General features: G+C 46.2%; 2 pseudogenes; one reads left to right on the top strand and one right to left on the bottom strand.

The window, feature by feature from the left end:
- Positions 1 to 5,940: 5,940 nt before the first annotated feature.
- Positions 5,941 to 6,409, top strand: LOC117071593 (annotated as a pseudogene).
- Positions 6,410 to 12,462: 6,053 nt separating this feature from the next.
- LOC117071102 lies at positions 12,463 to 13,003 on the bottom strand (annotated as a pseudogene).
- Positions 13,004 to 23,774: the final 10,771 nt, after the last annotated feature.

Raw genomic sequence — 23,774 nt, 5'->3', positions numbered from 1 at the left:
GGATTACAGGCGTGCACCACCATGCCCAGCCAATTTTTGTTTTTGCGGTTTTTTGTTCTTTTTTTTTTTTTGAGACGGAGTCTTGCTCTGTCGCCCGGGCTGGAGTGCAGTGGCTGGATCTCAGCTCGATGCAAGCTCCGCCTCCGGGGTTTACGCCATTGTCGTGCCTCAGCCTCCCCAGTAGCTGGGACTACAGGCGCCCGCCACCTCGCCCGGCTAGTTTTTTGTATTTTTAGTAGAGATGGGGTTTCGCCGTGTTAGCCAGGATGGTCTCGATCTCCTGACCTCGTGATCCGCCCGTCTCGGCCTCCCAAAGTGCTGGGATTACAGGCTTGAGCCACCGCACCGGCCCAAGTTTTGTATTTTTAGTAGAGACAGGGTTTCACCTTGTTGGTCAGGCTGGTTTCGAATTCCTGACCTCGTGATCCACCCGCCTCAGCCTCCCAAAGTGCTGGGATAACAGGCATAAGCCACCACGCCCGGCCCTAGTTAATAATTTTTTGTGTTAAACTTTTGTTCCAAATACTGTGTGATTTCTTTCTTCTAACCGGACCCTGAAGGATACAGAGAGAATCAAAAGGAACCATTTTCTACAATTCCATCACTTTATAGGTGAGGAGATTGAACCAGAGGGACAGGGAGAGGGACCGGAAAAGCAAATGTCTTGCCTTTCACACAGTGACTGGTAGAATTAGAGGTGGAAGCCGTATCACCTAGTAGACAATATCAGTAGTGACTACACTGTAGTCACCCAGCTCAATGACTGGAATATAAGAAGGGTTGCGTAGAAATGTGTTGAGTGAGTGAATTAATGAATTATGGCTCTGAGGGCAAGGCTTGGTTGGGGAAGTTCAGGGAAGAGGAAGTATGAAAGTGTAGAGTCTTTCATAATGATAAAGTAAGTTATCAGTGAGATAAGAAAACCATGCAGGAGAGACCAAGATCCCTTGGCAGATAATTTGCCAGTTACTTCTTAATGGAACAGACTAACCCAGCAGCTTGACTTCAGCCTATAGATGATCTGGTGATTTGGGGTTGAATTTTTTTTTCTTTTTTTTCTGAGACAGAGTTTCGCTCTTGTTGCCCAAGCTGGAGTACGATGGCATGATCTCGGCTCACTGCAACCTCCGCCTCCCAGGTTCAAGAGATTCTCCTGTCTCAGCCCCCTAAGTAGCTGGGATTACAGGTGCCTGCCACCACACCCAGCTAATTTTTTGTAATTTTATTAGAGACAGTGTTTCACTGTGTTAGCCAGGATGGTCTCAAACTCCTGACCTCAGGTAATGCACCCACCTCGGCCTCCCAAAGTGCTGGGATTACAGGCATGAGCCACTGTGCAATCCCCCCAGTGACTTTTCAGATCACCCCGGCTGACCAAATATTTACCAGATGGAGGCGGCTTCCTGGAAGGGTCCCCAACCTAATTGGTTTGTGGCATCCAAGAGGAAGCAGCTCGGCCTGGCGTGGCCAACATGGTGAAACCCCATCTCTACTAAAACTACAAAAAATTAGCTGGGCATGGTGGCGGGCACCTGTAATCCCAGCTACTCGGGAGGCTGAGGCAGGAAAATTGCTTGAGCCCAGGAGGCGGATGTTGCGGTGAGCTGAGTTCGCGCCACTGCACTCCAGCCTGGGCAACAAGAGAGAAACTCTGTCTCAAAAAAAAAAGAGGATGCAGTTCTCTGTCGTGGCCAAAAATAAAAAATCAATGGCAATAAAGGAGGCCCCTCCAGAACTGGCCCCATCTCCCACCCACTCTCTTGAGATCCCCACAACCCACAAAGCAGTGGTTTGGATTTTGTAATTAGCAGTTTGTCTTTAACAACGATGGTTTTAGCATGGCGGGTGCCAATACAGATTCTCTGAAGCATTGGCCAGGACCCAGGAGTTGCTCCTAATTTCTGATAAAGGCATGTTCAGATAGTAAGAGAAGAAAAACCAGTCTAGCATTTCAATTAGAACAGGGTGATGCGATGGATTCGGCTTGGGCAAACTCCTTTTAGACAAATTGTTTTGACAGGTTCAAGAAAAAGGAGGGGATTCTAGGAGTAACAAGATCAAGTGGAAAGAACACTAGCCCTGAAGTCCAGCTCTCAGGGGTCAAGTCCAGCTCTGCTACTGACTGATTGTATGATCCTGGCCAACTCACTTCACTATTGGAGCATCAGTGCTCTCTTCCGTGAAAGTTTCACCTAAACAATTTCTGGACCCCAGCAACATCTTAAGAGATTGTGGGATTCAGGGCACATCTCCACTGCCACCTTCAAAAAATTGACTTCTGTATGTTTCAGAGTAAATGTTATTCTTAAAGAGTAAGGGTTTCACAGCCAAGTGCATTGCCTCACACCTGTAATCCCAGCACTTTGGGAGGCTGAGGGGGGTGGATCACCTGAGGTCAGGGGTTTAAGACCAGCTGGCCAACATGGCAAAACCTTGTCTCTACTAAAAATACAAAAATTAGCCGGGCCTGGTGGTGGGTAATCCCAGCTACTCGAGAGGCTGAGGCAGGAGAATCACTTGAACCCAGGAGGCAGAGGTTGCAGTGAGCTGAGATCACTCCACTGCACTCCAGCCTGAGAGACAGAGCAAGACTCCGTCTCAAAAAAAAAAAAAAAAAAAAGTAAGCATTTCACTTTGTGCCTATCTCGGAGCAAATGACCAAAAGTGTTTCTCTTATGCATGTATTCATTCAGTTATTCTCTGAGCCCCTCCAGGGCTTGAAAGAAGTGCCTGAGAACTAATCTTTTTTCAGGCTCACACACTCAAACCCCTCCTCTACATAGTTTTCCGGCTCAGCGGCATACTCTAACTCCTCCTCCTTTTCTGTACTCACAGCAGTCAGCATCTGTTCAACTCATTTCCTAATCTATCCCATAATCTCTCTTTCAGTCTAGAGTTTAGCCATTAAATTGTTACCTCATTTCTCAAAGTCATTTGCCATATTTCTAATCAGATGTGAGATCTGAAGGGCAGAAACTGGACCCTGCACTTTCTACCTCCCACAGGATCTAATTCAGTGTCCTCCTCATGGGTAGTCCTCAATTAATGGTCCTTAACGGGTGGGTCCATTAGCGTTGTGGGTGTACAAAGGCATGTAAGTGGATCCTGTCCTCAGGAAAGATTCAGTGTAATTAAGGGAGACAGTGCGACCTGAAGAGTTAGGTGACAGTTGCAAGCAACATTGCCAGGCCTGTGATTCATTGTCAATAAATGCAATAGGTCACTGGTTCCCAACCTTTGGACCCTGGACCTCTTGTAAACTACGGGTTACACTAAGCATCACAAATCCTTCTATCTGTAAGATGACTCAGACATGTCTCAGATGGTAGTCCCCTCCCCTGTTATCTATGGTTTGGCTTTCTGACACTTGTTACCCATAGTCAGCCAAGGTTCAAAAATATGAAATGGAAAATTCCAGAAATAACCATTTGATGAGTTTTAAAATGTGAACTGTCCCACTTTATCCAGCCTGGGATGTGGACCCTCCCTGTGTTCAGCGGATCCACACTGCAGACGCTACCTGCTCATTAGTCACTAGGTAGCCATCTCTGTTATAAGACGACTGTCACGGTATCATGGTGCTTGTGTTCAAGTTACCCTTATTTTACAGGATAACAAGTCCTTGAATAATGTTGTTCTTTTTTTTTTTTTAGTTGGAGTCTCGTTCTGTCACCCAGGCTGGAGTTCTGGAGTTCAGTGGCTTGATCTCAGCTCACTTCAACCTCCGCCTCCTGGGTTCCAGCAATTCTCCTACCTCAGCCCCTGGAGCAGTTGGAATTACAGGCACGTACCACCACACCCGGCTAATTTTTGTATTTTTAGTAGAGATCCCGGTCTCAAATTCCTGACCTCAAGTGCTCTGCCTGCCTCAGCCTCTCAAAGTGCTGGGATTACAGGCATGAGCCACTGCGCCCAGCCTCTGTTACAATGTTGATAAGAAAAAAAAAATCTATTCCTGTCTGGGGCCGACATTTGTGTGGAGTTTGCTTGTTCTCCTCATGTCTGCGTGGGTTTCCTCCCACATCCAAAAGATATGCACATAAGGTGAATTTGCATGTCTACCTCATCTCAGGATGAGTGAGTGTGGGTGTGGGTGCACCCTGTGAGATAATGGCACCCTCTCCCGGGCGGGTTCCCACCTTGCACCCTGAGTTGCTGGTACAGACTCCAGCTACCCATGACTCTAAACTGCAATAAAAAGGTAAATAATTATCTTACTTGCTTTTAATAATCTTTCTTAAATACATGCATAGCTCACATTTATTGTAAGGTTTAATATGAGTAGTTTGGCTTATAGTTAGAAGTTTAGTGATAGTTTTGTCACCAGAAATATGCTGAGGGAACTGAACTATTGTTTGTATCACTAACCTATGGTAAAATTGATTTCTTCATATGTTGTTTCACTTAAAGTCATAGTTTCTTTCTTTTTTTTTTTTTGAGGTGGAGGTTTATTCTTGTTGCCCAGGCTGGAGTGCAGTGACACAATCTCAGCTCACCACAACCTCCGCCTCCCGGGTTCAAGCAATTCTCCTGCCTCAGCCTCCCCAGTAGCTGGGATTACAGGCATGCGCCACTATGCCTGTAATTTTGTATTTTTAGTAGAGAAGGGGTTTCTCCATGTTGGCCAGGCTGGTCTTGAACTCCCGACCTCAGGTGATCCGCCCGCCTCGTCCTCCCGAAGTGCTGAGATTACAGGCGTAAGCCATGGCACCCGGCCTAAAGTCCTAGTTTCCGAAAACCTACTGATGATGTTAAGTGAGGCCTTACTGCACTTAATGGCCCCAAAGCATAAAGAGTAGTGGTGCTGGCAATTTGGGTATGCCAAAGAGAGGACATCAAGTGTTTCTTTGAGTGAAGAGATAAAAGTTCTCCACTTGGCCGGGTGCGGTGGCTCAACCCTGTAATCCCAGCACTTTGGGAGGCCGAGGCGGGCGGATCACAAGGTCAGGAGATCGAGACCATCCTGGCTAACACGGTGAAACCCCGTCTCTACTAAAAAGTACAAAAAACTAGCCGGGCGAGGTGGCGGGCGCCTGTAGTCCCAGCTACTCGGGAGGCTGAGGCAGGAGAATGGCGTGAACCCAGGAGGCGGAGCTTGCAGTGAGCTGAGATCTGGCCACTGCACTCCAGCTTGGGCAACAGAGCGAGACTCCGTCTCAAAAAAAAAAAAAAAAAAAGTTCTCCACTTAATAAGGAAAGAAAAGATATTGCATGATGAGGTTGTTTAAATCTATGATAAAGGCCAGGAATGGTGGCACACATCTGTAATCCCAGCACTTTGGGAGGCCAAAGCAGGTGGATCACTTGAGGCCAGGAGTTCGAGACTAGCCTGGCCAACATGGCAAAACCCTATCTACTAAAAATACAAACAAATTTAGCTGGGTGTGGTGGTGCATACCTGTAATCCCAGCTGCTCAGGAGGCAGAGGCAGGAGAATCGCTTGAACCTAAGAGGTGGAGGTTGCAGTGAGCCCAGATCGCGCCTCTTACCCCAGCCTGGGTGACAGATCAAGACTCTGTCTAAAAAACAATAAAGAAAGAAAGAAAAAAAAAGGAAAAAGCTATGATAAGGAGTTTGTACTAGTTTTGCTGTCACACTTCAAACTGCAAAAGTTACTGCCACAGTGTGTGGTAAGTGCCTAGTTAAGATGGAAAAGGCATTAATTTTTGTGGGTGGAAGACATGTACAGAACATGTTTCAACTGATGGCAATTGGGTTTATCCAAGGTTTCAGGCATCCATGAAGGGTCCTGGAATGTGTCTGCCACAGATAATGGGGGGACTATTGTACTTATTTTTCAAATATATGTTGTGATTGGCAAAATATATAGTCTCATAAAAGCCTAGGATTTCATGCTATCCTTTGTTCATCGTGAACTTTTAAGACAGATGCTACTCTTCCCGTCCCAGGAGCTTTAAAGCTGTGAGTTATAATGCCGACATGGCCAATTCCACGAACCATACCACACACAACCAGTCCCCCAAATGGTAAAAAAGTGGCATCAAGAAACCCTGATCACAAACATATGAATCTCTTAAGGGGGTGGACCTCAAGTTCCTGAGGAACATGTGTTTTGAAGCACAGCAAGAAGGGCCTGAAGAAGATGCAGGCCAGCAATGCCAAGGCCATGTGTGCGAGAGCCAAGGCTATTGAGGCCCTCGTAAAACCCAAGGAGGTTACGCCCAAGATCGCAAAGGGTGTCATCTGCAAGCCCCACCAACTTGCCTGCAGTGCCCACCCCAAGCTTGGAAAGTGTGCTGATGCCCACATTGCCAGGAGTCTCAGGCTCTGCTGACCAAAGGCCAAGGCTCAAAACAAGGCTCAGACCATGGCTTCAGCTCCAGCCTCAGTTCTGGCTCCAGCTCAGGGTCCCAAATGTGCTCAGGCACCCACGAAGGCTCCCGAGTAGAGGCCTGTGTCTGCCAGAATGAGAACAGAAGGACTGGTGTGACCTCTGGGCTGCTGTCTGCTTGGGGCTGGTGCCCTCCTGTGCTATTTGCATGAATAAACGTGAGGCAGGAAAAATACATACATATACGTACATACATAGATGCTAAAAGAACAATTATTATGCAGGTTCTGTGATCATTTTTTTGAAGTTAAAAACCATCATGCTCAAATAGAGTTTGTTCAAACCACTGGCATAGACAGCTATAATTTAGAAAACAAAGTGAACATTTTAGCCTAGGTGGTTCAATAGATTTTTTTTTTTTCCCTGCAAAGGATGGGATTTGAACTCAGCTTTGAATAATGATTAAGTTTTTAACAGCAAGGATATGTCTGAGATTCAACCCATTTCAGGTGTCCCAGTGTATATGAAAGGAGAAAGCTTCATACCTACATGTTATAATTCTTTCCCTGACAGGTCTTGATACCTCAAGATCAGCTGAATTGGAGCACAGCTGGATGGAGGCCTCAGGTTAATTAACTTCCTTTGAGAGCATCCAGAAAATTAGCAAGGACATGAGAAACAATTCACCCTAGTAATGCATACCAATCAGCCAGGACACTCTGAAACCTATTAAATCAGATTTTTAATCTTCTAAGCGCTGTAGACACCTGTGTGACATCAGCCACACCCTCAAATCTTAAGGGAAACATGAATACAAGAACACATGTGTACAAGGAATCATGCATAAAAGGATTGTGCCTTCAAATCAAGTCCAACTGTTTTTATTTGTCATCAAATGTGAATGGAGATATGGAATGCCATAAACCAGCAGTGAATCACTTCTTGAGTAAGTCACCGCATTCTGCTAGACTTTGATCTGATAAAGGGAGGGATTGGACCAAAGAATCTTTAAGGTCTCTTCCTACTAGTATGTTTCTACCTTTTGGATGATGACTATGATGAGCAGAGCCATCTGTTCCCAAGGAGCTGGCTGGTGCCACTGCTCTAGCCCTGTGTTCTAGAAGTGGATAGAGGATTTGCCTAGGGAGGCGAGCAGAGGAAGAGATGGCTTCCTCATTTGATGTGGAATAAGTCTCAATAGGCTGTCATTTCCATAACCCTTTCGTAAAAGTTGTTTCTCTGCAAGAAGTGAAGCTTCACTTTCTCCCTTTTTGACCTGTCCCTTTAGGCTAAAATTTGCCGGTGAACCTGATCTATCTTTCTTTCCTTCCTTCCTTCCTTCCTTCCTTCCTTCCTTCCTTCCTTCCTTCCTTCCTTCCTTCCTTCCTTCTTTCCTTCTTTCTTTCCTTCTTTTTCTTTTTGAACCTGGTTTCACTCACATAAGAAATGCTGCCTATTCACTCCCTGCACTGCTGGGAGGAAATCATCTAAGATGATGCCTCTTTCGAAAAATATTTTGGCATGAAAGATCACAATGCTTAAAAATGTTCGTAGCGGCCGGGCGCGGTGGCTCAAGCCTGTAATCCCAGCACTTTGGGAGGCCGAGACGGGCGGATCACGAGGTCAGGAGATCGAGACCATCCTGGCTAACAGGGTGAAACCCCGCCTCTACTAAAAATACAAAAAAACTAGCCGGGCGAGGTGGCGGCGCCTGTAGTCCCAGCTACTCGGGAGGCTGAGGCAGGAGAATGGCGTAAACCTGGGAGATGGAGCTTGCAGTGAGCTGAGATCCGGCCACTGCACTCCAGTCCAGGCGACAGAGCGAGACTCCGCCTCAAAAAAAAAAAAAAATGTTCGTAGCTTTTTATCTTATAATCTTACTTCCAGAAATCAATCTTAAGAAAGTAATTCTAAATGTCATTACAGATTTAGGCATGAGGATGCTCATCACTGAGTTGTATAACTACAAAACTGGAAGCAACCTACACTTGCAGAACAGAGGAATGGTGAAGAAGTCATGGCATGTCGAAACGATTAAATATTGTGTTAACAAATGGTGTTCAACAGTTTGAAACAGAGACCTGAAGACCACTTATTTCGAAAAATGATAAGTCAAGAATATGAGATACAAAATTAGGCCGGGCGCAGTGGCTCACGCCTGTAATCCCAGCACTTTGGGAGGCCGAGGAGGGCAGGTCACCTGAGGTCAAGAGTTCAAGACCAGCCTGGCCAACATGGTGAAACCACATCTCTACTAAAAATACAAAATTAGCTGGGCATGGTGGCCCATGCCTGTAATCCCAGCTACACAGGAGGCTGAGGCAGGAGAATCGCTTGAACCTGGGAGGCGAAGGTTGCAGTGAGCTGAGATTGCACGATTGTGCTCCAGCCTGGGTGACAAAAGCAAGACTCCTTCTCAAAAAAACAAACAACCAGGCAAACAAAATTGATTGTATCTTGCGATTTCAATTCCATAAACAAACAAAATGAATAGAAAAAAGAAATAGACCAAAATGTTAACAGTGGTATTTCCGGATGCTGGGATTCTCTCTTGCTTATATTCATCTAATATTTTTATTAACAAACTTTTATTGTTATCAAAACAAAAATACTGGCCAGGTGCAGTGGCTCCTGCCTGTAATCCCAGCACTTTTGGAGGCCGAGGCGGGCGAATCACCTGAGCTCAGGAGCTTGAGAACAGCCTGGCTAACATGGCAAAACCCCGTTTCCACTAAAAATGCAAAAATTAGGTGGGCGTGGTGGTGCACGCCTGTAATCCCGGCTACTCGGGAGTCTGAGACAGGAGAATCCCTTGAACCCATGAGGCAGAAGTTGCAGTGAGCCGAGATCTTGCCACTGCATTCCAGCCTGGGCAACAGAGCAAGACTCCATCTCAAAAAGAAAAAAGAAAAGAAAAAAGCAAACTCACAGGGCAGGAGACCCTACCAGGAAGATAATCTTGGGGCTCCCCAGAAGCTCTTCACCCGCATGGGTGGCCCTGAAGAGATGGAACATGTACACACTTATTAGTGGCTCCATGACCTGCCAAAGTGGCCCAGGCGGAAGGTGCTCTGCTGTGCTTGTCACTAAATTTAGACTACAGGTGGCAGGAAGGACATAGGAGGAAGGATTAAAGATCCAAGGGGGCGGCTGCTTAGAAAGTTTTGGGAACCTAAATCTGGGTTATGCTGTTGAGTGGAAACACCAGTTCCAAACATCCCAGCCAGCTGGTGTGGCACTGTTTGTCCTGAGAACTGGAGGTGAACACTCACTTGTCCACACAAATACCCAGCCTGCGCACCACCAGCAGGAGTCTGCTGAGACCAGGAGGCAACCAGGTGGGCAACCCCACTAGAGACTCTTAGGGTGCGCTGCTTGCTCTGTAGGATGGCTGATCCCAGCTGCTGGGAAGTCAGATCCCACAGGCAGATGTTGCAGGCAGCCTGGACAAAGCCTGGGAAACACATAGGAGATCTTCCCTTCATTCAAACATCTGGCATAGAGGTGAAGTGTGAGGGCTCTGGAGTGAGAGCCACTATTGTCTTCCAGCTCTTCTACCAACTAGGCTGGAGGATAAGCCTTAGATAAGCTGCTTGATCGCCTCACTTTCCCCAGTTAGCATGGAACCTTGGACCTGACGTATGGTGGATGCTTGACAAATGCTGTCCAATGAAAGACAAAGAGTAGGATAGGGTTGGCCTCATCAAGCAGACCCCTGAGGTAGGTTCACAGGGGCTTCTCCCCTTTGGGAAGAGACACATGGTGTGTCACGGTTCCCTGCTCTCCCACACCCCTTCACCGCTCAACTAAGAGGGAATCCCTTCTATCCATGCAGGCATGTTCTGGCTTTCCTCTTGGTGGGTAGGCACACATCCACAATCTAGGCCACAATTAGGCGTGGCTCAGACTTGGCAGGGTTTGGGGCAGCAGAGTCCTCACCATCGGTTGGTGGAGTGGTGGGAGCTGCTTTCCTCCATCTTTCCCACAATCTTGCTTCCTCTAACATATTTCCATCTTAGCCACGATGTTATTATATTATCTTTAAGAATGTAGGAAAACCCTCCCCACCTCATTCCCACCACCCCTACTCTGCCTGTGGTCCCAGGCAATGGAGTTCAGGCTTGAGCCAAATGTAACCAGCCCACAAGGGTCAAGAGGGTCCCAGGGGGCCTTAAACATACAAGGAAAAAATAAGAATGTATCAAGGCCCTCCCAAGGGGCCAGCCAAGAGAATGTTGAAGCCCACGCAGAAGTTCTTTAACAATTGGAGTGGGAGAGCTTCCCTCGAGGGTGACTGAGAAGAAGGATAAAGAGGAAAATCACCATTCAGAGGAGAGGATGAGGGAATGGAGGCTATCCCCAAACGTCCAGGGTGGGCGGTTACACGAGATCTCACAGTTCACCCACAGCTCGCTCTCATCCTAAATCTCTCTGGCCTCTGAAGCAACAAGTTTCTCTACTTTTAACCACTTGAGCAGAGACAGAGGCATGTCAGGCGTGAACCACAGTAACCAGTTCACGATGGAAATTCAAGAAGAGAGAGAAACATCTCACAAATTGCTGCCTGGGCTTTGTGGGTGGAGAGGCTGGGGGAGGGTGGGGACAGGAGATGGGGTTTATCCACCAGCTGATCCAGCCTACCAGCAGCAATTGCTCCGGGTGTTGGGGATTTGAGGGCTTCTTCCCAGACCAGTGTAGCTAATTTAAGTCATCTGTGTGCCGAAATTCAGTTAAAATGGAGTTTTAGCAGAATTCTTCATGTGGATGCTGTGGTTAAAAAGAAATTCCTTTTCAATGATGTTTGAACAGTGAGTCAAAATAAGGCCAGTAATAAGCTAGTGATGAGTAAGTCCAGGACAGAACAAGACCTGGGTGGAGAAGATATTTACGTGGAGCGCACGGGCCAACGTAGAAGGGAAATGATTCCTTCTCCAGGTCTCTCAACAGGAGGTGGCCTCCTGCTCTCCTCCCACCCACCCCTGTTCTATAGGGATTATTGTTTCCTTTTTTTTTTTTTTTTTTTTTGAGACGGAGTCTCGCTCTGTCACCCAGGCTGGAGTGCAGTGGCCGGACCTCAGCTCACTGCAAGCTCCGCCTCCCGGGTTTACGCCATTCCCCTGCCTCAGCCTCCCGAGTGGCTGGGACTACAGGCGCCTGCCACCTTGCCCGGCTAGTTTTTTGTATTTTTTTAGTAGAGACGGGGTTTCACCGTGTTAGCCAGGATGGTCTCGATCTCCTGACCTCGTGATCCGCCCGTCTCGGCCTCCCAAAGTGCTGGGATTACAGGCTTGAGCCACCGCACCCGGCCGGATTATTGTTTCCTTATAGAATTCTTGAGCCTGATTGAACTTTAGTGATCATAGGCAAAGATCTGTCTTTTTCAAGATAAAGTTTCTTTTATTGCTTTTTCTTATTAAAAAGTACCACTGCTCCACGGGCACAGTGGTTCATGCCTGTAATCCCAGCATTTTGGGAGGTTGAGGTAGGTGGATCACTTGAGGTCAGGAATTCGAGACCAGCCTGGCCAAAGTGGTGAAAGCCCGTCTCTATTAATAAAACAAAAAATTAGCCACGCGTGGTGGTGCACACGTGTAATCCCAGCTACTCAAGAGGAGAGAATCTCTTGAACCTGGGAAGCAAAGGTTGCAGTGAGCTGAGATCGAACCACTGCACTCCAGCCTGGGCTACAAAGCAAGACTTCATTTCAAAAAAAAAAAAAAAAAGGTATTACTTCTCATTACAGAAAAATCAGAAAATACTAATAAATGTTAAAGTACTCACAATCTCTCTTAAACATCACTATTAATGCCACTTTAGATTATTAGTACACCCTCTGAGGTAAATATATATATATGTATATATGTAATATATTTGAGTATATATAACATATATGATACACACACTAATGTACTTTTTTCAAACAAAAACGGGTCCATCCTGTAGTATGGCTTTGTGCTTTATTTCTCCTCTTTTATCTAACATTTTCTGTGGCTGTAGATACATTTGCCAGCATCATTTAATGGCTGCATATTTTCCTACCACCTGAAGTACTAAGTTGATTTAGCCAGTTCCCTGTTGTTGGACACTTAGGTTGTTGCAACTTTTTCTCAATTATAATTGTTATAATGAACATCAATGCAGCTAAATCTTTGCATAAATTCTTTTTTTTTTCATGCCTCAGGTTTATTGGTACAAATAGCACAGGAGGACACCAGGCCCCTGCAGACGGCAGCCCGGGGGGTCACATCAGTCCTTCTGTCCTCACGTTGGCGGACAGAGATCTCTACTCTGAAGCCTTTGTAGGGGGCCTGGGCACCTTTGGGAGCCTGAGCTGGAACTGAAGCTGGAGCTGCAGCCTGGGCCTTGGTTTGATCCTTGGCCTTGGCCTCTGGCTGGCACAGCCTGAGCGCCTTGGCAATGCGGGCACGAGCATGCTTCCCAAGCTTGGGGTGGCCAATGTAGGCAAGCCGACTGAGCTTGCGGCTGACACCCTTTGGGATCTTGGGCTTAACCTCTTTGGGCTTTATGAGGGTCTTGATAGTCTTGGCACGTGCACTCATGGTCTTGGCACTGTTGGCCTGCATCTTCTTTAGGCCCTCCTTGTTGTGCTTCTTGGCAAAGGGCATGTTCCTCAGGAACTTGGGGTCCACCCCCATTTCTGTGCCATTTTTGGAACTGGTCGTGTGTGGTGTGGTTCTTGGACTTGGCCATGTCTGCACTGTAAGCCACGGCTCCCAAAGCTCCTAGAACCGGAAGAGCTTGCATAAATTCTTAACCCCTTCATTGGATAAATTCCCAGAAGTTAAATTGCTGAAGCTCCTTCATATTTCTTTGTTGGGAAAAATAAACCCAGATATTGGCCTAAAATACTGAATTAACACTCAAAGGTTCCCAGCCTTCAGTGGGGAGCTGGACAACCCATGCCAGTGAGCTCCAGGGGCCGTGCTGTTTGCTCTGTACAAGGAAGAGACTCTCCATCCTCATGTGACTGTTGGAGATACCAGCTGTGAGAATGGAAGCCACAATTATAACTTCTTGTAAAAGTAAGGGCTCTTCATTAAAAGCCATCTATGGGAGTTATCCATCTTCTGGAGCCTCAAGTGTGGGATACTTTGGAATGCATGCATGTGTATCAGACCTGTCATACTTACCTATCTTTAGCATGCATGGACATTGCATCCTTCTTTCTCTTCTCTTTGCATACCTTCTTCTCTGCTGGCCACAGGTGAATTGGAATATAAATGGTTTTTGAAATTCTATAGGAATGTCCTGGCCCATTATCAAATAGTTCCTGCTTCTCACTTAACATCTCTGCCCTAAGGGTATTTGGAGTGCAATTCAAAGGCCTCAGAATAGAAGCACAAATTGTCATATCCAGTAGAAAGCAGATCAAAACTGCATGAGGTGGCTCACACCTGTAATCCCAGCAGTTTGGGAGGCTGAGGCAGGCAGATCACTTGAGGTCAGGAATGTGAGACTAGCCTGGCCAACAGTGAAACCCTCTCTCTATTAAAAATATAGGCCGCGGCCGGGCGCGGTGGCTCAAGCCTGTAATCCCAGCACTTTGGGAGGCCGAGATGGGCGGATCACGAGGTCAGGAGATCGAGACCATCCTGGCTAACACGGTGAAACCCCGTCTCTACTAAAAACTACAAAAAACTAGCCGGGCGAGTTGGCGGGTGCCTGTAGTCCCAGCTACTCGGGAGGCTGAGGCAGGAGAATGGCGTAAACCCGGGAGGTGGAGCTTGCAGTGAGCTGAGATCCGGCCACTGCACTCCAGCCTGGGCAACAGAGCCAGACTCCGTCTCAAAAAAATAAATAAATAAATAAATAAATAAATAAATAATAAAAATATAAAAATCAGCCGGGCATGGCAGCAGGCACCTATAATCTCAGCTACTTGGGAGGCTGAGGCACGAGAATCTCTTGAACCCGGGAGGCGGAGGTTGCAGTGAGCCAAGATTGTGCCACTGCACTCCAGTCTGGGTGACAGAGTGAGACTGTCTCCAAAAAAAAAAAGTAGAAAGCAGATCGAGATCGCCACCCCCAACCCCAACCCCACCTTAGAAACACAATTTAAACTGAGTCAGCTTGTGACTAAATCTGTAAGCTAATAATCCTCCCCCAAGGAGAATGGCGGCTGGGTGAGTTGCTGGGGCAGGTAAGGAATTGTAGAGGAATACAAGGGGGACTGTAGAGGAAAGAGGAAGATGTGCATTGAAGTTGAAAGAGAGTTGGCTTGGGAGTAAGGAAACTGGGTTCCAGTTCTGCCAGTGATGTAAGGTGCGTCTTTGAGGAAGTTGCCTCCCTACTTTGCTCCTGTTTCTTCATCATTTAACCAGGTGCTGTTATGCTCAGACCGTTTATTCCCCGAAGAAGACCACCAGAGTCCAGAGTCAAAGCCAAGCGGCAAGGATCTTTAATGCAAGTTCGAACTTGGTCCCTCCGTTCTACAACATACAAGAGGGCCCCAAACAATGCGTGCGCTTGCTTTTTATAGCTCGAGGTAAACAGGGCTTGTCAGGTTACAGAGGAACAAGGCATTTCTCTAGGCTACAGCATTACAATTGGTTTACATGTTAATGTTAAGTTATGCTTTTAGCAGCCTTCTTATTGGTTCCTGCGCTTTTACAAACGGTTGTAACCTTATTGGAGCTTCTCCAGGTGTTGTTTTTCTTAATGTGTTTGTGTCGGGAGGCATGTGGGGGGATGTGATGTGCTCAAGGCTGTGATGTGTTGAGGAATGTGTTCTTTCAGTGCTACCATCCTGTCCTGTTCTCACTACTTTGCTCTTTTCCTCACTCATTTAATAATTTTCTAGTAATTTTCCCACTCACATCAAAAGAATGAGGAGAACACATCAAACCCTTCCCTCGGTGCTAGCTTCTAAACCTTTTCCTTCCAGAAAATAATGGATTGTGGTTCAGAGCATTGTTTCATGACTTTTGACAGTCTTTTACACTTTCTGAATCTTGTAAATGGGCTGCCCAGTAACTGATCGCATCTGAATGCCTTAGAGAGTTAGCCAGTCAAGCTTTGACTTTCGCTATTGTCAAAGCCCTTCAGTTTCCAAAAGCCTCTCGGATAGCAACAAGCTCTTGTTTATAGGTGACCATATTCCCTTGCTTTTAAAGCCTGGAACATGGGGGCCTCCAGGAGCTAGGAATGTCCACTTCATGTATACCTGGAGAATTCCCCCACTTCTACTCAATTTCTGCAAGGCTTTGGCCACCAGGAACTACAGAGTTGGCAGATAGATTTCATCCAGCATGCCAGCCTAATCAAGTGGTGGCGGCTGCCTCCACGGTCCTACTGAAAAGCACTCTAAGGCGACTTCCATTCTCAGCCAGAAAGATTCCCATGTCTGCCACGAGCAAGGAACATGGGGAGGAGGTGCCATTACTGCCATTTCTCACTCTTCCTGACCTAGTTTATGAGAATCAATAAATTTGCACGTCCTAGCTTTCCAATAGGTTCCTGTGCTTCAGGGCGGGGATGCAGAAAATCATCCGTCTTAGTGAAGGTGAGCTTGAGCAGAAGGTGACCAGTGCTGTAAAAGGAGGTGTGCGTCTCACCCAAAACCTTCTAGCATCATGGAAGTGAGGTGTCTCCTCTCACCTGGACACTGCATTTTCTCAAACTGTGTGTTACTCTTGGATGGTGGCTTATCCTCTCCAAGCCTTCTCTGGATGTTAATTTTAACTTTTCTCCTGTTTTATTTTGATAGGTAAGGTGAGAACTCACAGTGAAAGTGGCCTTGAGCCTCTGTTTTCCAGCAGGAGAAACTGGCTGGACCACTGTGGGCTGGAAGTTGGGACTTCAAACACAATCCATTATTTTCTGGAAGGAAAAGATTTAGAAGCTAGCACCGAGGGAAGGGTTTGATGTGTTTTCCTCATTCTTTTGATGTGAGTGGGAAGTAAAAGAAGTGTGGGGTGGTTATTAGAGGAACTCTAAGGTGAGGAGCAGAAAACTCCAGAAAGGTTAGTTGGTTCGTTTTGAGACAGAGTCTTGCTCTGTTGCCAGGCTGGAGTGCAGTGGTGCGATATTGGCTCACTGCAACCTCCGCCTCCCGGGTTCAAGCAGTTCTCCCTGCCTCAGCCTCCAGAGTAGGTGGGATTACGGGTGCCCTCCACCACACCTGGCTAATTTTTGTATTTTTCATTAGGTACGGGGTTTCGCCATGTTGGCCACGCTGGTCTCGAGCTCCTGATCTCATATGATCCACCTGCTTCGGCCTCCCAATGTGCTGGGATTACAGGCATGAGCCACTGCTCCTGGCTTCCAGAAGGGTTTTGAAAGCAGGCTTCTTAGAACTGGAGCTAGCATGCATCTGTGTTCATGGCAGTGTGGTCTACAGGGCAAACCAAGGTGTAGAATCAAGAAGCCAGAGCTCTATCTTCAGCCTTGTCACCTATTGCAGAAGTCAATTCACCTGTCTGGGCCTCAGTTTCCCCATCAGTTAAAACATGCCCTGCCCACCTCAGTTTTGGGGATAATCTGATGAGAGAAAGGATGTGAATATTTCTTGAAAAAAATAGCTAAAGAGCTATATAAATGGAAGGCATGATTGTTTGTTTTCCTAAGTGAAGCTGTCTCTTTGCCATCACTGCTGGAGAGGCTGTTTGAATCATAAGTATTTGGCCTCTGAACTTTCATTCTGGACTGGAGCAGCTGTGGGTGGCAGGAATGCAGAGAGGGAGGAAATATCAGAGTTTGCAAGCCTGGGCCTCAGTCTCAGAGTTGGCCAAGATTCTAGGGGAAAAAAATAATCTCAAGTAGCTCTTTGTGGTCATGAAGGATACACTTATGCAATTGTTTTCAATATTTTAAGAGTCTGAAGAAAAGCTTTAAGGAACACTTATCCCAATGGAAAGCAATAGAGTTACTCATTCAACCTAGACTGAACAAATGTGCATAAAATGGCGAATAGAAAAAATTATCTAAGTAATTCAACACTCCTCTTTTTTCTGGCACATACACATACATAAACAAGAGGATTATTTCATCCACAGTGATTCCGCTAGGGTGTTTGGTGTGTTCTTCTTCCCCCTTCCCAACAAGTTAGAGCCTTTCCATTCTTCAAAGTTCTTCCCAATTGCTTTGTCTTTTAATACTCAGTGCCAAGCACAGTATAGTAGGCACTCAGTAAGTTTCTGATAAATGAAATACCACCCTGTCTGGGGTATATCATGACCATAATGGCTCCCAGTGAATCATGCCTCTCTCAATCCATGTGCTTATGGAGTCACTTTCACACTGACTCTGGGCTCCACCACGTAACTTGCTTTGGCCAATTGGACCTTAGCAAACACATTATAAGCAAGAACTTGAAATGTGCTTATACACTGAAACATAAATACCATGTGAAGAAGTCTAAGTGAGCCTGCTGCAGATACCTGGCCCAGTCAACAGCCAGCTCTCACGACAGGTCATGTGACTGAGGCCATGTTAGAGCGTCCAGTCCTCATCAAACCACCAAATGATTGCAGCCAAAGTCGGCAGAATTGCCCAGCTGAGCCCAGCCCAAATTGCTGACCTTTAGAATCATGAACAAGTAAAATTGTAGTCTTAAGCCACTGAATTTTCATGTGTTATGCAGTAATATATCACTGGGATGCCACTTCTTTTTAGAAAATTAATAGAAACCTTTAAGTGAGAAATAGTAAATATTATGTTATAGCTCATCTATTGACTTTGGTAGTGTTTTCTTGGACGACTGTCATAAGAAGAATTTGAAGGCTAAATTAATGGAAAAGAAAGCCAGCCAGCCGCAATGGCTCACTCCTGTAATCCCAGCACTTTGGGAGGCTGAGGCGGGTTGATCACCTGAGGTCAGGAGGTCGAGACCAGCCTGGCCAAGATAGTGAAACCCCATCTCTATTAAAAATACAAAAATTAGCTGAGCATGGTGGTGCACACCTGTAGTCCCAGCTACTCGAGGCTGAGGCAGGAGAATCACTTGAATCTGGGAGGCAGAGTTTGCAGTGATCTGAGATCATGCCACTGCACTCCAGCCTGGGTGACAGAGTGAGGTTCCATCTAAAAACAACAACAATAACAAAAGCAACAAATAAACAAGCAAAACAAATGGAAAAGAAAGTCAAATTCATTAGTGGTGTGTGCAAAGAACATGGACAGGAGTGGAGACTATATATATGCTATATATTTGCCATTCTTGTTCCATATTATCAATCACAGGTCAATGAATTTAAAAAGCAGGATTATTTTGTTTGTTTGTTTGTTTGTTTGTTTGTTTTTTGAGATGGAGTTTTGCTCTTGTTGCCCAGGCTGAAGTGCAATGATGCAATCTCAGCTCACTGCAATCTCTACCTTCCGGTTCAAGCGATTCTCCTGCCTCAGCCTCCCAAGTAGCTGCGATTACAGGCACCTACCACTATGCCTGGCTCATTTTTTTTTTTTTTTTTTGTGACCGAGTCTCACTCTGTCGCCCAGGCTGGAGTGCAGTGGCACGATCTCGGCTCACTGCAGCTTCCGCCTCCCAGGTTCACGCCATTCTCCTGCCTCAGCCTCCCAAGTAGCTGGGACTAGAGGCACCCGCCACCACGCTCAGCTAATTTTTTATATTTTTAGTAGAGACAGGGTTTCACCATGTTAGCCCAGATAGTCTCGATCTCCTGATCTCATGATCCACCCGCCTCAGCCTCCCAATCATTTTTGTATTTTTAGTAGAGAGGGGGTTTCACCACATTGTCCTGGCTGGTCTCAAACTCCTGACCTCAGGTGATCCGCCCACCTCAGCCTCCCAAAGTCCTGGGATTACAGGTATGAGCCACCGCACCAGGCCAAAAAAGCAGAACTATTCAAGTTGAATGTTAGGTGGGCCAACTGGCAAGGAATTTTTCCAGTGAATTAGGTCACATTTTCCAGGAACAGTGACAGTGAAGGCAGAACACTTTGAGTAGACACAACCAAGCATTATTTACATCACTGGAGAACACAATTATATACTGAAGAGGCTCACAATTTGGGACTTTGATTGACTAGCAGTTTACCTGGGGCAGTTTGAGAGTGTATTTACCATGGCTCCATCGTGTCATCAGCCTCGTAGGTCCAGAAACTCAGTGCTGTTGGTGTATCCAGAGCTGACTGGACTCTTGAGAACAGACCTACAAGAATCATGTTCATGAGAGACTGACAGCAAAATGAAATGCAAAGACTTCCTGGGATACGGCAATTCTTATCTGCTCCCCAGACTAAGTGAGTCATCAGAAAGGCTTGGTCCTGTGAAAAGCATGGAGTGAGAAGAAAGGAAGTGAGAAGATTCAGAGGGAACATTTCACACGAGTCAAGAAGGCCGGATGGAGCATCTCTGCCCCACAACAGTGCTCTCTTCAGCAGTGGGAAAAGCCCTGACCTCAGGCCCAGCGTCTCTGTCTCTTGAGCATAACTGGAGGAACGCTGACCACTTGCAGACATTTGTTCCCCTTCTGACATCTCTGCAGACCTCATTTCTTCTGGGAGACCTGCTTCCTCCAACACATTAACATCATTGATTAGGCCATTGCTACTTTTCTGTTCAGAAACACCTTCTGGGGATTATACCATAATTAGAATTTTGTTTTTCCAAATCCCTGATTATCCATTACCACTTTGATTTTATTTATTTATTTATTTATTTATTTTTTGAGAGGAAGTCTCGCTCTTGTCCCCCAGGCTGGAGTGCAGTGGCACGATCTCGGCTCACCACAACCTCTGCCTCCCGGGTTCAAGCAATTCTCCTGCCTCAACCTCCTGAGTAGCTGGGATTACAGGTGCCTGCCATCACGCCCGGCTAATTTTTGTATTTTTAGTAGAGACAGGGTTTCACTATGTTGGCCAGGCTGGTCTCGAACTCCTGACCTTAAGTGATCCACCCACCTTGGTCCTCCAGAGTACTGGGATTATAGACATGAGCCACAGTGCCCAGCCTACCATGGCATCTTACCCCTTTGAAGATTTCCATGTAATGCAATGATTTTGTCCATCCATCCTTATACCTATTTGTTCTATTTCGTCTGTTTATTCAATAAATTCCTAATATACAGTCAGTTGGTGCTGGAGGAGGTTAAGAGTTTGAGTAAAGCATGGCTCTTGCCTCCAAAGAGCCTCAGAGGCGAGAAAAGAGACAGGAGTCTAGGTGAGAGACCAGCCTGAGACAAGAACAGGGAAGAAATGAGGACATTCTGCCTAAGGTAGAGCTGGTGTGATAGGGAAACAGTGGCAGGTATCAGAGAAGGAGAGATGCTAAAGACAGAAAACAGATTTAGCGACTGCCTTGTTGGTGGGCAATGAGGGAGCAGGAGACCAGGATGATAAAAATGAATGTTAACTACTAAATATTTATTAGTGTCATCATCGTCATTGTTAACAGCCTGCATTTATTTATTTATTTATTTAGTTAGTTAGTTATTTTTGAGACAGAGTCTTGCTCTGTTACCCAGGCTAGAGTGCAGTGGCGCAATCTTGGCTCACTGCAACCTCCATCTCCTGGGTTCGAGTGATTCTCATGCCTTAGTCTTCTGAGTAGCTGAGATTACAGGCATCTGCCACCATGCCTGGCTAATTTTTGTATTTTTAGTAGAGACGGGGTTTCGCCATGTTGGCCAGGCTGATCTCAAACTACTGACCTCCAGTGATCCACCTGCCTCAGCCTCCCAAAGTGCTGGGATTACAGGTGTGAGCCACTGCACCCAGCCTAATAGCCTGCATTTATTAAACGCTTCCAGCATACCACTGTTCTAAGCACTTTATAAGCATGAATTCATTTAATCCTCACAACCCAATGAACCAGGCACTGCCATATGTCTGTATTTCAGGTGAGGAAACCCAGGCAGAGAAAAATAAGTAACTTGTCCAAGCTGATGCAGCTAGTCAGAGGCAGGGGCCTATCTTTCCTATCTTTGTCTCCCACAAAGGTAGGAAACCACAGGAAGATACATAGAATAGTTTTAGAAATGTGTGATTTGAGATGCCTGGGGCCATCCGGTGGAGAGTTCCAGGAAGGAGTTGTATGTACAGGAGGGAGGCCAAGGAGAGCATCTGCCTGGAAATAGTTTAAACATCACCAGCATCTCCATGTGGCAGTGGAAGCTGTAGGTCTGGTATGGAATATCACGGATGGGGCCACGGTCAAGACCCAAGAGAAGAACCAAGAGTGAAGAGCCATTAAGAGGAAGAGGACCCAGACAGGGACTGTGGAAATGAGGGATTAAAGAGCTAAGGTATGAACCAAGAACAAGCGGTATCATAGAAAGTGAGGGAGTGAAGAGTTTCCAAAATCAGGCAATGCTCAAGTGCATCAGATACCACCACCAAGACAGCATTCAGATGAGGCTTGAAAAGCAGCCACTAAGGTAGACATTCAGGAAGTTTGACAACTAATGGTCTTGACAAGCACAGTTTTGTGGCATATGAACTCTAGCTCTCAAAGCACCCGAATCAGTGGTTTTCAAACTCTAGTACAAGAGAATCTTTTGATGGTTTATGGAAACGCAGATTCCTGGAACCTATGAACCTGGATTCATAAGATTTAAGGCCAGCCCCAGGAATCAGAACTTTTCAAAAGTTGCCCCACCAGGTGATTCTGACATAGGTGGTTCATAAACTATGTTTTGACAGGCATGGCCCTAAAGACACAGCATTTCTTTTTCTACCTGCCCCAGGCTCTGGTTTCTTGTTAAATGATCTACAACCTCTCTCTGGGAAATCAACATATGAATGGCCAACCTTTCAGTTCACACCTTCCCCCAAGGGCTTTGCACACTTATGTGCATACACAGAATAGGTAAGAAAGCTATTTATACCTGACAGAAACACTTATAAGTAGATATAAATACCTATGAGTAATCCAATGAAAGAGGAGACTAGAATAATAAAAATGGCTCTCAAATACATTTATATTTACTCTTCAGGACAAAGTGTAGAAGGAACATAGAGGAAAGAGTAGTAAACTCAGCTTGGAGGTGTTGGCTGAGGCATTCCTGAGGAGGTGAAATTTGAATTAGGACTTGAAGGATGAATAAGAGTCCATGGGAAAAGGATTCCAGGCAGAGGAAGAGCAGGTGCAGAAGTACAGAGACATGAAGGAGCACAGTGGTTTCGGTAAAGGTGAGAACTGCACTGTGGCTGGAATAGAGGAAACGGGGTGGAAGAGAGGGTGTAGAAACAAATGGAATAATGGTGAATCAAGTTGGAAAGCTTCACTGGGCTCTCTGGCAGGTCTCACACTTAGGAATTTGGGCTTCATCTTGGAAGAAATGGAGAGCCCACACAGTTTTCAAGCAGGGACTTGTAAATTTGATAGCTAAGAATTTCAATGGTGGGAAGGCTAGGAGACCTCTTCCTGTTTGACTCTTCCAGCATCCAGCAGAAGAGGGATCTCTACTAGAGAGAGAATCCTGGAATTCACATGGTACTTGTAGACACAGCTTTTGAGTTTGTTTCTTCTAAGCTATGAAACCTAAAGACTCTAGTTTTGGAAATGAAGCATGGGAAAGAGGAGGGAGATAAAGAGGGGGGAGAAATAACACTCAACTCCAGTTCCTCAAAGGAAAAAAGAAAGTATAATGTCTCTATCGAAACATGTATTTAAAATAATCACAAAAAAATAAAGTTCAGTTTTTGCAGAGTAGGCTACTGGAGGAGAACCATAAATGACCAAAGAACAACAAAGCAGAAAAAATAAGCACAGGAGAAAGAATATAAAAACAGGAAGTCAGCAGCAGGCAGCAGTTCCCCATGAGGTCATTGGCAAAGGCCCGGGGGCCTCTTCTCTACGGGTCATGGGTGGGGAAGGGAAAGCTGGGACGCAGGACTTTTCTCATAGCCATGGGCACCAAACAGGGCAGAACACAGGGTCAATGCCAGACACACCTGGAAATTTTCAAAAACTGTTTTCATGTGGGATGGGGGTGGGGTGATCTCAAGGCTGCCCAGCTGGAGGCAAAGAAGCCCAGTTCAAGTCAGGAGCTGAGTCCCCACTCTGGGTCTGCCATTAAGTGATTGTGTGACCTGGGCAAGAGCCTCCACCTCTCTGGCATGTTTCCTCACCTGGGATTTAGTATGATTGGCAAGGCCTCCATGCATGGGTGGCCAAGGGGCATGTTGAAATCCACTGCGCACTCTGGCATGAGCTGAAACCAGGAAGAACAATTGTTTAATTTTTCCAGTTTACACCAAAACATTGTTCTGCCAGCCAAACCCACAGCCTCTGGAGCTGGGACCACTCAGAGAGGTCCCTTTTTCTCCTTTATATGTAGGAGTTTCGTGGGCAGGCAGTGGCATCGAAGTGAGGTGGTGTGGAGGCACAGAGGACCAGGTCGGAAAGAAAGGGTGAGAGCCTTGGATGCCATGATAAGGAATTTAGACTTGTTATTGAAAGAAATGGAGAGCCGGATCTGCCTGAGGTCACTTGCCTGCCCGCAAGGCCTTCTCCTGGCCACTTGCACAAGGGAGAGCCCCTGCTGCCACCGATACCCCA

Source organism: Trachypithecus francoisi, unplaced genomic scaffold (genome assembly GCF_009764315.1).
Source record: "Trachypithecus francoisi isolate TF-2019V2 unplaced genomic scaffold, Tfra_2.0 Lachesis_group3, whole genome shotgun sequence".
In the NCBI taxonomy this organism is placed as follows: Eukaryota; Metazoa; Chordata; class Mammalia; order Primates; family Cercopithecidae; genus Trachypithecus; species Trachypithecus francoisi.
Note: the sequence above shows the minus strand (reverse complement) of the source record. Positions and strands in the feature narration are given on the sequence as shown.